Genomic DNA, 18,428 nt, shown 5'->3' on the forward strand with positions numbered 1-18,428 from the left:
GGATCGAGCAAACAACACGAAAAACCGGTCGAAATTAGAACGCATATTTCTGGCTCGGTATTGGGGGAAATTGGCGCCAGCAAACAGAGACTGGTGCCAGCTTTTAACTGTAGCGCCTGGCGCCAATACTGGTGTCTGGCGCTACGACTAAAATGCTGGCGCCAAGCTCTGGCCCCTTATGCTACTTCCCACATGCCTGAACAGCTTTCTGCGCTCGATAAAATTTTTCAGTTTCGCGCGGTGTTATTTCAATCCTAGATGTGAAAGATATTTCTCAAATTTCCTACGTGTAAAATCCTACATTTTTAACTCATTACGGATGGTCTTTCCAATGAGATCTTTTTTATGCATATGACAATAATGTTAATCAAAATTACGCACATGAAATACTTAGAACGTTTCGAGTCTCATCCACTCATTCTAAATCATTGCCGAAACAAATTCAGGAATTAAAATAGAAATCCTCCCCAATAAAGTCGCCAAAAACTGTAGGGAATAATTTCAAGCTTTAATCCCACTAGCTCGAACCCCGCTGTGATCAAACACTAAAGTACGGTGGCGTCCAAAAGGAAAGAAGATAGAGCAAAAGAGTCGCCAACAAGTTTTGTAAGGAACTTGTAAACCGTTCACGAAGTGAAGGTTACACCCCTTAATAATCCAAGAGATCGTCAACTCCATAAGGTCTAGAACCAAATAAGGGTTCGGGGATGAAGGTACAAATCCAACCTAAAAGATATTGAACCTACCCTAATAATAGGCCTCTACTTTATTCTGATCGTATTCATGTGCGCTTTCTGACTAACATGCAATCAATAGGTTTAACCCCTAAACCTGTTTAATCTATGTTGGTTGAATATTAATGCACAAATAAATCTATTATTGGCGATCACTTGAATTTATAATCATAATTAACCCCAACAAGATTATTAATTATCTTATTAAGCGTGATTACAAGTATCAAATTCCCTTTAAACATGCATCAAAAGGCGTGATCAAGCAATAACAATAAATATTAAGCAACATAATAAATAATCATAATAAATTATAATCATCATTATAATAGTCATAATAATAATCATCAAAATAATAATAACAATAATATTCATAATCATCATGAATTATAACAATTATAATCATAATCATGTTCATGTTAATATTAAAGCATAATAATAGCAAGATCCTAGGCATGATACTAACAAGATTAATAACAAACCCTAGCATGTCACTAAGCAATAAAAATAAAATCTTTAACCCTAACATGATACTAACAATGATAAATATTAGGAAGAACATAGGAAGCATCATAACAATCATATTTAATATTAAAATTACCCTAGACATGATACTAGGAATATCATAATAACAATGTAAATATGATATCTACATCATAACATCAATAAAAACCATTAAAGTACTTACTTTGATGCCTCGTACCTCTTTCTAATAACAAAATATACACGTTAGTAACTTCAAGGAAAATAATAAACAAAAAAATTAAACTAAATAATTGAAAGAGAGATTTGGGACCAAACCCTCAGAAATTAAAACATTTCACGTCTAGGGCGAAGGCAACTTCAAATATGGCTAGGTGTTTCTATGTCTTGTGAATGCGGAATTTTATATGAAAAAGCAAGGTAAGAATTAAGAGAAAGAGAGAGAGATGAGAGAATTAGAAAACTGATTGTCGATGCATAATCGTGAGAATTGGTGAATGCAGATGAATGAAAACGGAGTTTTTACTACGTTATTTATAGAAAAAATCAGCCAAAAAGATAAATATCAAAACAGAGTCTGACACATAAAAAACAGAGCTGGCGCAAACCCTGGCTAACTGGCGCCAGGCACCAACACTAGCGCTAGGCGCCAATGGCTAGCGCCAGGCGCCAAGCCTGGTTCCAGGCGCCAAAGCCTAGGGTCAGGCGCCAAGCCTGATTTTAACGCGTTTTCGAAAATCAGATAAGTTTTTTGTAATGGAGGATAAAATCATATAATTTCCTTGAAAATACTATTTGATTTTGATTGAAACTCTGAAAAGTCAACAAAAGTCAATTTATCAATGCTAATTGAATTAGGAATGAAAATAACCTTCTAGAAGAATGTAGAAGACTAAAACCATTCCTAATTGCATTAGGAATGATAAATCATATTAGGCCCTCCCCTAGATCATTGGGCCGCATATAAAGCTCAAACCAGGCCCAGTTTAGTAAATTGGCCATAACTTCCTCATTATTCATCGGAATTGGGCTATAATATATCTTTGGAAAGCTCTTGTCAAGCCCCATCCAACTACACTATATTGGACCCATATCATGGACCAACCAAACTGGATTACCTGTTTTCTTAAAATAACTTTTCAAAAACAGAGAGAAGAGAAAAGAAATTAAAACTTTCCGCAACACTAGACTTTCCACACTTTCACTTCATTCGATAATGATTCGACGTGAAAGGTACTCATCACTGGGTTCGGTTTTGGAGAGACACAAATGGGTGTCTACACTCCTCCCCAGTGGAGTCGCCAAAATGTAGGCGTCGTTCGAAGTGCGCCTACGTTAAAGCATGTTGTGAATATGCTTGACACTCATAGGAAGTGGGAATTGACATAACACGATTAGGGACAAGGAAAGTAGGGAGCCGCCAACAAGTTTTTAAGGAACTTGTAAACCGTTCACGGATCATAAAAGGCAACCACGATAAAGGGACAACGAAGGCAACAACGATTGACCCGTGAAGGTTACACCCCATTCATAATCCATGATATTACGAGCTATGCATATATATGGTTCGGAACCACGAAAGGAGGATCGGGGATGATGGTATGAAGTGAGTCATGGAGTCACATTCGCCCGTATTGGCCTCTACTCTATTCTTATAGTGAAAAGTTATTTCTGCGATCTCAAAGGCATGCAAACAAATTATTCAATTCGCTCCAAACTATTATTAAGCTAAATTGGTTGAATATTAATGCAACATATTATTCTAAATATTAGTGATCACTTGAATTAACAATAAGATTAAAAAGGATCATAAACCGGTTGTCCAAATTATCTTATTAGGCGTGATTTTCAATTACATATTCCCTTTAAACATGCAATTTGGTGATCAATAAATAATAAAATAGACATTAATATTGGAAGCAATTTAGCCATAATTCCAATAATATAAAATCGTTAGAAAAATAATAGAAATAAAAGGAACATAATTCTTACTATGATTCTGTTTGTTTGCAACTACAAAATAATAAACGAGTTAGTAACTTCAAAAAAATAATAATAAAACAACAATTAAATTAAATTAAATAAAGTAGAGTTGATTTGGGGCCAAATCCTCAAACAGTCACTACTACAAAATTGGCCAAAGAGACCATATCAAAATAGCCAAAGAGACTACCTTAGGGGTGGTCTCTAGCTCACAGGTCTCTTTGGCCTAAGAGACCATTTCATCAAAAGTGGTCTCTTGTTTTAAAAAGAGAGATCACTTATTTCAAATAAATGGTCTCAGTTTTTTCAAACATTAAGACCACCTATTTCAAATAAATGGTCTCGGTTTTTCGAAAACTAAGACCACCTATTTCAGATAGATGGTCTCAGCTTTTCAAAAACTAAGACCACCTATTTCAAATAGATGGTCTCTTTCTGTTTTCTTTCTTAAAAAAAAAGTATTCGTTTTTAATATATATATATATATATATAATTTCAATTAAACAAATACTATATACAACTCCTATATCATTTACAGCAAAAATACATATATGTAATTCATATTTGCAAAATTTTATACATTTCAATACTCATACAACATACTCATTAATAATACAATCAATATTCTTGCAAAAAATTATACAAACCCCATACTAAAAAATACACAATAATGCTATAATCCAAATTCGATAAAAAAAGGCCTTGTACTTAGTGATCTTGTGCAACAATCTCGCCAGCCGAACTATTCAACAAGTAATCTTCTTCATTTACACTTTTTACCCTGAAATTTTTTCCAAAATATCCAAAATTAACAAATAATAATAATAATAAACGAACAAACATTTGAATTAGCAATTACATTTAAAATTGAAGAAATAAAAAAAGTGAAAATTAAAAACTTAATTCAAAATCAAATCAAAAAACTAAAAAAGACGAATGTAATTTTCTTTGAACACCGTCAATCACACAATCATTGTACCTTAAAAACAACATTCAAGATAACACAATGAAGAATGAACTCATAAATCATCACAACAACCGCAAAATAAAATTCATCACCAACAATTCGCAACAATTAACTGAATATTAAAAAAATAAAAACATCAATTAAACACATGAAAATTACCAGCTACAACAAACCTCAAATTAAGCTACAAAAAAACACGAAAACACCCCAAAAAAAATCAGAAAAATAAAGAAAATAAAAAAGAATGATAAAAAAATGAGTTCACACCAAGATGAGTTCCAGGAGCAATAGATCCTCTGTCCGCCTTCCGCCATAAAAGACGATCCAAAAACGTAAGCTGGAGATTAATTATCTTCTGAGATGATAATTAAAATAGTAGAAAACTGTAAACAATAATTTGATTAAAAAAATTTAACACAACTAGATGGAAAAAATCAGATAAAAAACAAAAATTCCATACAAATACTAATAGATCGAAAATGTAGCAAAAAATCAAAATTCCCAACAAAAAGAATAAAATTCAGATAACATAACGAAATTCACAACAAATAATAAGATATAATTGACAATCAAACCACCAAAAACATCAAAAACAATGAATTCGAAATACATACTAGAGGACGGAGATTTGTCGAGCAAATGCGAGTAGAAGGAGAAGAGATCTGGGCATAACTCTCGTGAAGGAGATCTGGGCGGCTAGGCGCAAATCTCGGTGGCTATTAAAGGTGCCAAGGTGGGGTGGCGGCCTCCAGTGAACGTAGAGAGAGAAGAGGAGGAATTTAGGGTTTTACTTTAGTGTGAGATTGAAAGTGAGGGTATTTGTCTGATTATTATTGTTTTAGAAATATTCATTTTTAGAAAAAAAATATCTAATTTCAATACTTAATTAATACTTACCCTTTAAATTAGAAATGAATTCAAAATCTAAGGTTTGATTTTTTACACATGGCAATTCGTGTAATACTAGTAGATTAGATCAAGAATATTTTTTAATTTAATCAATTAATTTAAAAGACGTAGAGATCATTTCTTTTAAATAAATGATCTCTCTTTTTTTTTATTTATTTAATTAAAAAAACAGAGACCACTTTTTGTAAATAGATCATCTCTCTATTTTACTTATTTATTTAATTAAAAAAAAGGAGAGACCACTTCTCCTAAAAAAATGGTCTCTCTTTTTTAATTTATTTAATTAAAAAAAAAAGACCGCTTATTTAAAATAGATGGTTTTTGGTACATTTTCATACCTCTAGAATTATACATAAGAGACTATTTATTTGAAATATGTGGTCTCTTGAATCCAAGAGACCATATATTTATTTAAATGGTCTCTAACTTAAGGTCTCTTTGAGCATTTTTGTAGTAGTGAGTTCTACCTTTCACGCCTTGGCTTAAGGACAGAACCACGAGTAAAGTATGGACTCCTTGGAGTGCTTGAAGAAAGAATTTTGAAATAAGAAGGGTAGGCTAGTGTTTAGGCTAAAGCATAGAAAAGAGAAAAATAGAGAATTAATTGATGCCTCATACATCAGAAATGAGGGGGTATTTATAGAGAAAATGTGCTGAGGGAGCACACGGAACCCTAAAATGATAAAAAGCCTAAAAAAGTATCCCGCGACACGGCAAACTGTGCCATGACACGGGAAATCCCACCGTCAGACGGGAAACATTCTCGTGACACGGTGCATTTTTAGTGTGACGAGCGCGGGAAATTTTTAGTAAACGGGGAAGAAAACGCGTTAAGGGTTCACGCGGAAAAGACACGAAAATTCCCGTGTCACGGGAGATTTCCCGTGTCACGGGAGATTTCCCGTGTCACGGGAAATCCCATCGTCAGACGGGAATGATTCCCATGACACGGTGGGTACCTACCGTGGCGCGGGAATTCCCATCCCGCTTTTCCGTCTAAATACATTTTTGGAAAAATACACTTTAATAATTCCAACTATGGACGATTTACCTACAATAATCCCAACTATCGTTTATTCTACAATAATCCCAACTATTTGGTCAGTTTTCCTCCAGCAGTCCCAAAAACCGGTTACCTGCTGAAAGGGTAAACTTTTTTTTTGTTTTTTAAATGACACATGTCAGTACATGAGTGGCCTAATATTACAATAAAAATAAAAAAAAGGAAAAAAAAAAACAAAAACCATCCCAGCCACCCCTAGGGCCCTAGCTCACCGGAAACCGCCCAAACCACCCAGCCACCGCGAAACCCTAATCCCACACCACCTAATCTCGACGGATGCTGGCCGCCCGCCCCCACTAACCACCAAAACTAGCCAGCCGGCCCTCTACGACCCCATTAACCACCGCAGCAACACCCACAAAACTCCCTTATCTCTCCTTCTCGTGCCTCTTTCTCTCTCCTCCTCCGCGTTGACGAACTACCACCAGCGCCACCAACCTGAATCGCCACCGCTGCCTGCCGCTACTGCTCCCCCTCCTTCTGAACTTCTTCCTTCTCCAACCCCAAAAACCGGCAGTCACCCCTAAACCACCAATCGACCATTCACCTAACCCCCAGAACAACCAGCCACCTACACAACTATTGCTCCATTCGCAAACCCGCACCACAGCGACGAGACCCTCCCAAAACCACCAACCACGATAGGCAAGCAATTCGACCTCCAATAATCACCCCTACTTTCCCTCCTTCGTCGGAAAATCGAAAAACCTTATTAGTTTCGCTAGCGGATCTAGGAGAAAAAGAGGATAAGGAGGGAGGTTAGGGTGGTTTCGCGAGCAAGGTAGTTGTTTTCGGTGGAGTGGAAGGGGATAATGGAGGTTCCGGCGAGGTGGGGTGGTGGAATCTGGTTAGGCTAGGGGGATGGGGGTGGCTGGAATGGAGGAGAGGGGTTTTTTTTTCATTTTTTTTAATTTTAATTTTTAATTTTTTTTGAACCACTTACGTGATGCCACGTGTCAAAGCAACCTGTTATATCAGGTCGATGACCGGCTGGGTCTGCTTTAGGAAAATTGGGTGCATAGTTGGAATTATTGTAGAATAAACGATAGTTGGGATTATTATAGGTAAATCGCCCATAGTTGGGATTATTAAAGTGTATTTTCCCTACATTTTTAACCCTAATTTCGTTCAGCATTTTAAGTGCCGATTGATAATTTCGGGCCTTTTTATGATTTATTATTATTTGGGCTAAAATAAGAAAATAAAATAAATAAATAAATAAAAGGTTTGGGCCAAAAATAAATAATAAAACAATAAATAAAAAAAAGGTTTGGGCTAAAATTAAATAATAAACTTGGGCTGAAATTAAAACTGTGCTTTTACAAAACACCAAGACTAATCCATAGACTGTTCAAAAATACAAATTTAATCAAATACGATTTTTTAAGCACTCTCGGGATTAAATACTGAACCCGACCAATAGTGGCGGTGAAAGGTTGTTCATCATCGGGTTTGGTTTTGGGGAGACATTTTTAGGTGTCTACAGTCCTGGTCGTATCCATGGAAGGCAGAATAGTCAGTATAAATGCCATGGGCAGTGGGATCCCTATCGTATCCTTGGGGTGGAGGCTCAAACCAGTCAGGGTAAATAGCATCATCGGGAATGTTGCCCCGACGAGCATAATCATCGTACATAGGGTAGAGAGCTCTACCCTGGTTCCTCTTCAGGTAACCTAACCTCTGGTCTATGGAGCCTACCATCCTTCTAAGGTCAGTGTGAGAATGCTCGATACAGCCTAAAGCCTGACCTATACTCTGAAGGTCCCAAACTGGGTCAGAGTCAACATGGGGGACGGAGTGAGACATGCGAGGTGGAGAAAATGCCACCTCGGGCTGAGGCTGGGGTGGTGGAACTGGTGGTGGTACTGGTGGTGCTTGCCCCCTAGCGTTGGCAACTAAAAGGTCATACGTCTAGGATGGTTGCCCCGGGGGAAAGGCGGTCAAGTCAGGACTAGGTAGGGGAAAGATGGGCAAAGGCTGCTCGATCCCAGTCCTAATACACCAGTGGAGTGTCTACTCACTGTCCAGTCGTACCCACCCCAACTCCTCAAAATACCTAGCAGTCATATAGGTATCCGGTCCACAGTTGGTCAGTTGGTGGGGTCCACCCTCAACAAAACCTGCCTTTTTCACTGCTATTCTAGTGATAAGGCCTCCTATACGAATGGGGGTGCGAGACTGGGTACTGGCTGTGGCATGTCTGCTCAAATGGTGGATAATGTACCTACCCATGTTCAGTTTCCCAAACCCAAACACATAGTGTCCTATAACAGCTAGTTCATTGGTTTGGGCGTTATGGGGCTCGTTCCTACCTAGAAAATACAAACCCACAAATCTTTGCCATATTTTTGGGATAGGGTGAAGAATAGGTTTGGTACTAGCATGTTGGGGGTCGAGGGTAGGCAAACCAGTCAAAGCATAATAAATGTCACCCATTTTATATTCAGCATGCCATTGGTATGGTAATTCAGAATTTAATTCAAACAATTTACAAAATTCCACATAAGTTAAACTAATATTTCTATTGTTCAACCTAAAAAAATAAATTCGGCCCATTTCTACTATTTACAACTTTCAAAGAAGACAAAAATTCACAAGTTAATTCATGGTATGTAGGATAATGCATATCAACGAATTTTCTCATTCATATGTCATTTAAGAATCGTTTAACAAAATCAAACAAACCATACGATTCTAAAGTAGGGCGGTGTAACCACCGTGAAGGAATTACCTCGCGCCCGGCTAGGTGTTCTAGCCGCTCCTTTTGCTCCTGGCTAGCAATACGGATCGTTGGCCAGTACGGGAGTTGTAAATCCGGGTCGTACTCCTCCCTTGAGCTAGAACTCCTACCGAAAATAGATTGAGCCCTCTTTGAAGCCATGGTAAAAATGGGTATGAAAATTAATTTGAATGGAATTCGAAAATTTTGATATAGAAATGTAGAGGATGAAGAGAGGATTAATAATGTGTAAAAATATTTGGATTTGAGTGAGAAATGGAGAAGAAAACTTAGAGAGAAGGTAGAGGTTTTAAGTTTTTAGAGAGAGAAAGTTATGGAGGAAAGAGGTAGAAATGAGAAAAGAACGAAGAAAGAAGAAGAAGAAGAAGGTCGGTTGTGTCGTGCCTGGTCAGGCGAGTGTTCGCCCGATCGGGCGATCTGAAATTATTTTCTGTTATGCTCTTGTGCCAGGTTGGGCGGGCTTCGCCCGATCGGGCGATCTAATGCCCGATTTTTCTTCGACCTTCGCGCCCGGTCGGGTTATCTTATGCCCAAAAATTACTTATCTCTCGCGCCCGGTCGGGCGGCATTCGCCCGATCGGGCGAAAAAATATGTCCGTATACGTCAAATCTCGCGCCCGGTCGGGCAAAAATTGAACTTTTTAAACCCTTGCTCTCGCGCCCGATCGGGTGGTCTTCGCCCGATCAAGCCCGAGGCTAATTGGACGATTTTCTTATTTTCTTCTTTTATTCAAATTTTGGCTAACTCTTTTCTTTCGAACCTGTATAAACACTCATAAAACCTATTAAATTCCCTCATCTCTCCTCTCATAAGAAAAAGAAAGAGATACTAGTCTAAAAAGCATTAAAATACGGGTTGCCTCCCGCAAAGCGCTGGTTTATCTAGGTCCCGCACGACCTTTTTACCAAGTACAACAACTAGGACCCTTGGCCTAACGCTTGGTCGGGTGGTTTCTCACCCGATCGAGCGGTGTTTAGGCCACGACGCGGCTTCCTGACATACCTTGTGGGACGCCAATTCACTTTGTCTGGTGGATCCTCCTTGACTTGGATTGGGGGTTCTTCAATGCTACGCACTAAAGATCCCTCTTTGATCGAGGGTTGCTTCAAAATGTCATTGCATTTATCACTTGCAACTCGATCTGGCGGGACACTCACCGCAGGCTCAATTTCCACAATTTGCTTAATTGATTCCACCTTTTCGTCCTCAAAATCAAGACCGACAGTATAGAGGGCTCTTTCTATTGCATCAAATTCCTTCTGCCATTTGTCTATCTCATCTGAAAGGGATGCAACACAAGATACCGCCTCCAAGGGATCTTTTTCAAGAGCTTGGGGCATGTTAGAATGATTATGAACCACATTAACACTAAAGCACTTCTCCTCTGTCATGGGGCTTTTAGGGGTATTATTAAGATTAAAAATAATTTTATCGTCCCCTACTGATAGTGTTAATTTACCACTTCTCACATATATAATTGCTCCTGCAGTGTTAAGGAATGGTCTACCCAAAATGATTGGAGTTTGCATATTCTCAGCCATATCAAGAACAACAAAATCAATAGGTATATAAAATTTACCTACTCTAACGGGAACATCCTCTAAAACACCTCACTACAACAAAATAAAGCAAAGGTAACAATGGAAAACCATTGCCTAATATAAAAAAAGTGTTGCCTTGTAGCTAAGGCAACACATACGAGGCGTAATTTATGCCCCCGTTGTTTATTCATAAGGCAACACATTTTTATTCAAAGGCAACAATTTTGAAAGCCAAGGTAAAATGGTACATAAGGCAACACTTTTACAAAAACAACAAATGAAAAATGTTGCCATCTAAGGAGATAATTAAAAAATGTTTCTAAATGTTGTCACTCCCAAACATTTAGTAGTTGGTAGGGCTCGAACTTGTGACCTCAAAGTCACTAGTTGAGTTTCCCACCAACTCTACCAAACTTGCTTAATACACACACACACACACACACACACACACACACACACACACACACACACATATATATATATATACACACACACACTATAGATGGCAACATCGATATTAATGTTACATTTTCAAACAATAGTTTTGTTATTGTTATATTTTCATGCAACAATTATTATATTTGTTGTCTTAGACAAGAAAAAGGTAACACTTTAAGCAATTGTTGCCTTATATAGTCTAGAGTAACACTTTTTTTTCCATTACTTTAGTTCAAGGTAACAAATAAATATTGTTGCGTTAGATTATTAAGAGGAACATTTTTGTAAGTGTTGCAATCTTAAGTGTTGCTTATTCTCATTTTTTTTGTAGTGACCTAAGGGATATTTGAAAGAACGGTCGGCCATTTGTAGAGTAATATTAGTAGCTTTTAATTTACCCATATTCAACTTGGAACACACAGATAATGGCATAACACTAACGCTAGCACCCAAGTCACACAATGCATCATCAATCATTAGATTGACTATATGACAAGGGATAGAAAAACTACCCGGATCTTTTAATTTAGGTGGAGATTTATTTTGAAGTACGGCACTACACTCTGTAGTGAAAGCTACTGTTTCTACCTCACTAATAAACCTTTTTCTTGTCAATATTTCTTTCATAAATTTTGCATATGCAGGAATTTGTGTGATTAGTTCAGTGAAGGGAACTGTTACCTTTATATCCTTTACCATCTCCAGAAACTTACCAAACTGCTTATCCAAATTTGCTTTCAATTGACGATTGGGGAATGGAAGTTTGATAACTGGCTTTGGAGCATTATTGCTCTTGTCTGGAGTGGCCACCTTCTCTGGGGTCGTACTCTGCAATGTAGAATCAGATATATTAGTACTATGCTTTAGCCTTGCAAGGCTATTAGCTACATTGTCTGGTTTAACGGAATCAAGATTAGCAATATTTATTAAAACAATTCATCAATTCTGGGCATAAGGGGCCCTTCATAGTTTGAACCACTCCTTAGAGTAATTGCATAGGCTTGATCCGTAGGCCTGGTCGGCTGTGCTGGCAGAGCTCCCTGTTGGCGAGCTTGTAGAGTAGCGGAAAGTTGCACAATTTGATTATCTACAATTTTATTATGTGTTAGAATTGAATCAATTTGTGCATCTCTACTCTCCATATGCTTCTGCATATTAACCAGCATCGCTCTAATTTCTACCAAGGCAGGGTCGAAAGATGAGGAGGGTTGTTGTGGTTGGTTATTCTAGCCAGCATTGGGGTGGTAATATTTCTATTGTTGTTGTTGCTGTGGCGCCTGTGGTTCTTGTGGTGGTGGATTTTGAACATTAGTGCTCCGATAGGAAAGGTACGGATGATTCCGGTACCTAGGATTGTAGGTGTTGGAGTATGGGTTGTTTTGCCTATAAGCTTGAAAGGAATTAACTTGCTCCACGGAACTCCTGCAATCTTGTTCCCAATGACCTAAAATTCCACAATTTTCACAGAAAGCCTCATTAGCATTATTATTAATTGCAGAAACATTAGCTACATGAGCAGTGTTAAGATTATATAATTTTTGGCAGATAGAGGTTAATTGAGCTTGCAAAAAGGATACAGAGTCAACATTATGCTTCCCCTTGTTAGCAAAGCCTCTAGGATTCCCATATTGGGAATTATGTATCGCCATATCTACAATAACCTGACCTGCATCATCAACATTAAGATTCATAAATCTCCCACTAGCTGCAAAATCTAAAATTATTCTAGATGAATTTCCAATGCCATTATAAAAGGCTTGGATTAACTGCCATTGTGCCAAATTATGGTGGGGGCATTCTCTTTGTAGGTCCTTGAACCTCTCCCAAACCTCATATAAAGTTTCGTTGGCTTCTTGGGAAAAGTTCTTAATTGCACTCCGTAGTACGGCTGTTCTCTCTGCAGGATAGTACTTGTTATAAAAAATCAAAACAAGAGTTTCCCAGTCAGTTATACCAAGTGCAGTTCTATTTAAACCATTAAACCATAATTTGGCTTTTCCAGTTAAAGAGAAAGGAAAGAGAATCTCCCTGATTTGGTCTTGTGTGACCCCGCCTTGCCTGATGGTATTACAATACTGACAATAGTCTGCAATGTGAAGGTTCGGGTCTTCACCCTAAGCTCCACTAAATTGCTTCCTCTCTATCATCGTTATAAATTGAGGTTTAATCTCAAATTGTACCCCATCAAGAGCCGGGGTGGGAGTGAGATGTGGAAAATCTGTAAGCTTTGGTTGTGAGTAATCACTAAGCTTCTTTGGAGCCGTCATCTCTAATTCTGGATCTGATGATACCTCTGAATCGTTAGAACCAGTTGGAGGATATCGCTAATTATTGTTATCACCAGACTCCGCTAGAATTTGCTTGTAAAGATTTTTCTGTTTATGGAAGGAACGTTCGATCTCAGGATCGAATGGGACGTACCCTAATCTGGAACACCTGGGCATAAACAAAAAAATAAAAGCAAATATGAGACTTGCCTCAAAGAACTTACGTTCTCTGAGACAAAAAGAAATAACCTAGACTACAAAAATAATCAGAAATGAAAATTAAATCGTTTCCCCGGCAACGGCGCCAAATTTTGACAGGGTAAAGTCGTATCCCCTAATCAAAAGTAATTCCTAAATCCTCTAACTAATGTAGATAAGGAAGTAGGGTCGAATCCACAGAGAAACGAGTCTTTCTATTCCTAATCAAGTAAAGTAATCTAAATTATCAAGTAACCAATATGTAAATTAAACTAAAGTACGGAGATTAAGAATAAGGAGAAAACAATATATAAAAGGATCTAGGGAATAGGTTCACCAATAAATAATATTCCAGGGTAGAACATAATAATCAATCATCAATGCATACATTAATCAGATCATAAAGGGCTTTCACTACGTATTACAATCACACAATTAATTTACCGGTATTAAATCTCATCTTTCAAATCTCGACTTAACCATTTATAAATTAACCTGTCTATTGAAACTAGACCTAAACATTAATTCTCATATGTCGAATCTCGAATCAATATTGTCAAACTCATGCATAAAAGATATGCGCAAATCTAGTCACAAAGCATTAAATCAATCAATATGAAATTAATCTAGTAGTGATAATTAACAACAATAAATTACCCCTTCATATTATTTATGGATCCCCATAAACCTTAGAAATAGAACTACTCACACATAATAACTAATCAAAGCAATAAAACAAGACATGATAAAAGGAATAAAATAAACAACTAAGATTAAGAGAAGAGAAATTGTTACCAAATAAATCTGGAATTTAGAATCAAGTTAAGAACAAAGTGTATGAGAGAGAAAACTAATCTAAAAGCTAAGTAGAGAGAGAAAATCTAAGAAATAATTAAGAGATAGTAAAGAAGAGTAAAAAGAAGTACTAAACTCGTTTTACGGAAAAGTATTTATACTCCGTAAGAATCCTAAACTAAAACAAACTTAAACGACAAATAATTAGCTCCTAATAATAACACACGCCCGATCGGGCGCGCCTTTTCTCTACCAAGTATGAATCTCGCGCCCGGTCGGGCGCCAGCCTTTGCTTCCTTTGCCCGGTCGGGCGCGCCTCTGGGCGCCAGCCTCTTTGGCCGGGCGGCTCTCTTGGGCCACTATTTGGACTACGATTGGGCTCCAATTCTTCGGGCCAATCTGGGTTTCCTCTTCGAGTCTTGAATACTCGGTCCAAATGCCCCGGTATCACATATATCGAGCCCTTAATCACCGGTTCGATGGCTCTAACCGGCCCTGGGCTATAAAAACTGATCGTGCTTCTCCAGTGCTCGTAATTGCTCCATAATATCTCGGGAAAATGCTCCAAAAGTGCAAATCCCTGCAAAAGTCGACCAAATCTATGAAAACACTATAAAACACCAATTAGTAATAAAAGTGGCTTTAAAGAGCCAAAAACACTACTAATTATGATCAAGGGACGGGGGTAAAACACTATATAAAATAGACACATCAGTAAGTCAGACTGCTCTTACTCTGAATCCCATTCCTGTTCAACCAATTCAGCCTGTTCAGTATTAGATTCCTTAGAATTTGAATGCATTTTTTCCGCACAGTCTTAATGTCCTCGGACAACATGGACAATTCGCCCAGCCGTTTGACCAGGCCGCTTACTTGGGCGGACCGGGCGGACAACCTCAGACTATTGATTGGAAAATGCGCCTGCTTAATCTTAAAGACAAGCCGCCTTCGTTCTCTCAAGAGATTCTTAGCTCTCCCCAACCTGCAAAGGTGAAGAGCGTACTCGTGGGATTTTAGCTCTAATATTGATAGATGCTTAATCAAATTTGATACATAGATGTTAATTTGGATATGTGTATATTCACATAGATATTAATGTAGTATGTTCATTCACATGTTAAAAAATAAATCACATATTGTTCATTCATCATAAACCTTTGATGATTCTATTTTTAAATATGATTCTATTTAAAAAAAATGGTCAAATATAAATCACATATTGTCACTTACATTATGGAATTATATAATTCTTAGTTGATTTTTTTTAACTGTGTATAAACAGTGATGACAATGATATTTCATTCAATCAAGAGTGAATAAAATACAATTGATCCTCTACTCTTAAAAGATATACTAACAACAAGTGTCCCTGTTGAAAAAGACATGTCTGCAATTACAAGGTATAATTATCATTTATAATAGATTATATGTTCATTTTGACATGATGTTTTTTTGGACATTCTTTTGATACATATATATGATTGTTCATTTAAGTATACAAAAATTTAATTTCACTAACACTTTGATATAGATTCTTTAGGTTCATGTAACATAATTGAAAGATAATGTTCATTTATATATATCTTCTTGAACATGTATATTTTAAATTTTTGTTAGAATATATATGTTCATATTATTTGTGATAATTTGTTCATTTATATAAAACAGAATATACATTTCCGTTTTGCCAATTGAATTTAATTTGTAATATCAATGTAATGTTTATGCATATATATTGATATACAAACACAATATATATTGTAGTGATGTTCTATATAGAGTGAAACACACGTTGTAATAATTTAGAGATGGAAACTCTAAGCCTATATTTATACAGGAGATAATGCCATCAATTATATTGAAAGATAAAAATGAACAACATAGTAATTGGTGGGAATCATATTTTGATAGAAACATGTTGAACCACAAGTAAGTTAATTTGACATATAGCATAATGTTCATTTTCATAACGATGAATACACACATTAACATAGTAATTTGTTTAAATTACATATAAACCAAATTAGGAAGCTGAGAACACAGTACATTGCTCAATTGATGTTGTTTGGATTAAACAGAAGCTAGAGGCAATAGAAAAGGAGCAAGAAGATTTATGGAAGCTTAGATTACTAAAAATATTACTCTTTCGGATATTTAATCATTTATGGATTTCTAAATGATCAAGTACATTAATATTCATATTTTTTTAATTCATTAGTGTTTGTCTCACACACACACACACACACACATATATCAATATGGATATGTTCATATGCTCATTGTCAGAATAAAATATGTCCAATTAAGTAACAGTTATAACAAAATACAATAAAATGTTCATAGCCAAAAAGGCAAATGTTCAGTGTCAAAACAAAATATGTTCATTTACATATCACTTATTAGAAAAAAAAAATTAAGCTCGAACAAATATATATTGTTTGAATCCAAATTCTTATTATTATATGCCAACATATTCGCTACATTAATGTAAAAAAAAGCTAACAACCTATCATACTTAGAAGAAATATGTTGACTAGCTACCTCGTTGAACACTTTGAACATCTCTTGGAACATTTGGAGGAACTTGAAAATTTCTTGGAACATTTGGACGAAATTGAACCTTTTTTCTTGGCACACTTAAAGAAACTTGGACATTACTTGGAGCACTTGAAGAAACTTGGCCTTTTCTTGGAGCACACACTAGGACAATACTAAACTCTTTCTTAAAAGCATATTCATTGTACTTTTCACAAGCTTCTTCTTCAGAATTAAAATCTTTAAAAAGTAACTCTAATTTAGTTGCTTCTTCATACATAATTTTGTCACTAGCACCCACTGAATAAGTTTTTAAAAATGAACATAATCAATAACAGATATGTACCAATAAAAACAATACATGTATAAATGATCATCTAGCATTATCAATTTGATCAAAATGATAAAATAAAATAAAGTAATAAACATTTAAAATATAGTTTAAACAACTATAACAGAACATTAGTTTGAATCATAATGATCATTTAGAATTATGAAATTGATCAAAATTATATAACTACTAAAAAAAACACAAAAACGTATATAATCAATCACAGAAAAATCTACTTAATCACAACCATCAATCATTAAACTAAAAAAGCAAACAAACTTGAATTATAAATCATATTGATCGAAATAAGAGACAAAATTAATTAAAATAAAACTTCAATTCACTTGAATTATAATAGCAAACCAAATTGAACAAAAACAGAGGCTAAATTGATCAAAAAAACTTGAAAAATCGAATAAAATTAAAATCAGCAAACAATTTAAAACAAACAACTAACAAAATTGAATCAAACAATCGACCAGCAAGCATTAATCGAAATCAGAGACAAAATTGATTAAAATTGAACTTAAATTAATTGAATAGTAATAACAAACATTAATCGAAATTATAAAACAACTCATACTAATCAACGATGAATCAAGCAATCGACTAGAAGTAGGAAAAATAACTTCACAATCAAGATCAAATTCGACAATCGAAGAATGTAGCACTTCATTACAAAAATAACTTCACAATCACGATCAAATTCGGCAATCGAAGAATGCAATACTTCGTTATCACAATCAACAGATCCAATCAATGATTCATCCATAAATAAGAGGAAAAAAACGTGATTGAAATAGAAATAATGTTGAAGAAGAGAGAATGCAAAAAAAAAAAAAAAAACACGAACGAAAAATAGAAAAAGTAGGTTTTGAATCATATATATAAATTACTTGAGAGATATATAAGAAAAGAAAATAATAAGAAAAAGGAAAAAAAAAAAGAAGAGAAAAACGACGTAGTATAATGGGGGGGGGGAGTAGAAAACATTGGTAAAGAGGGTTGTAGGTAAAAATTTTCAGTTTTTCCAAGCCCGATTTAAAATTTATTTTTTGCGAGCTTGGAATATCAGTTTTTATGCAATTTTTTTCCCTAGCCTGACTAGTTTGGGTGGGTTTGGACACATATATTCAGGAACGAAGCTTGTCCCGACCTGAGGAATGGGTTGGATGTTTTGACCTTGACTCGACCTGACCGCCCATTAATCACCTCTATTAAGGTCAAAGTTTAGTCAAATTAGATAATCAGATTAGACAAAATTACATAAGTTCAAATAAGCTAAAATAAAATGAGTTCAGATAAGCAAAAATAAGGTAAACTAAACAAGCCTTTAATAATCTCATCTAATGCGAAGTTTATTAGCTTTTGGTTTTTTTTTTTTAATATTTAAACTAGTTTTTGGACCCGGGCGATGCCTCAAATTATTGTATCATTAATATGAAT

The 18,428-nt window shown here is 35.8% G+C and overlaps 1 long non-coding RNA gene across 2 annotated transcripts; it reads right to left on the bottom strand.

The window, feature by feature from the left end:
• Window positions 1–3,728: 3,728 nt before the first annotated feature.
• On the bottom strand, window positions 3,729–5,037 carry LOC110716309. 2 transcript variants are annotated; one of them, XR_002510468.1, is made up of 3 exons: window positions 4,779–5,037; window positions 4,432–4,547; window positions 3,729–3,978 (listed from the first exon to the last, which is right to left on the bottom strand). It is a non-coding gene; the product is annotated as an uncharacterized LOC110716309 (long non-coding RNA). The 2 variants fall into 2 exon arrangements; XR_002510469.1 differs by having other exon boundaries at window positions 4,432–4,519; window positions 4,779–5,035.
• Between the last annotated feature and the right edge of the window lie 13,391 nt (window positions 5,038–18,428).

This window comes from Chenopodium quinoa, unplaced genomic scaffold, assembly GCF_001683475.1.
Source record: "Chenopodium quinoa cultivar QQ74 unplaced genomic scaffold, ASM168347v1, whole genome shotgun sequence".
In the NCBI taxonomy this organism is placed as follows: domain Eukaryota; kingdom Viridiplantae; phylum Streptophyta; class Magnoliopsida; order Caryophyllales; family Amaranthaceae; genus Chenopodium; species Chenopodium quinoa.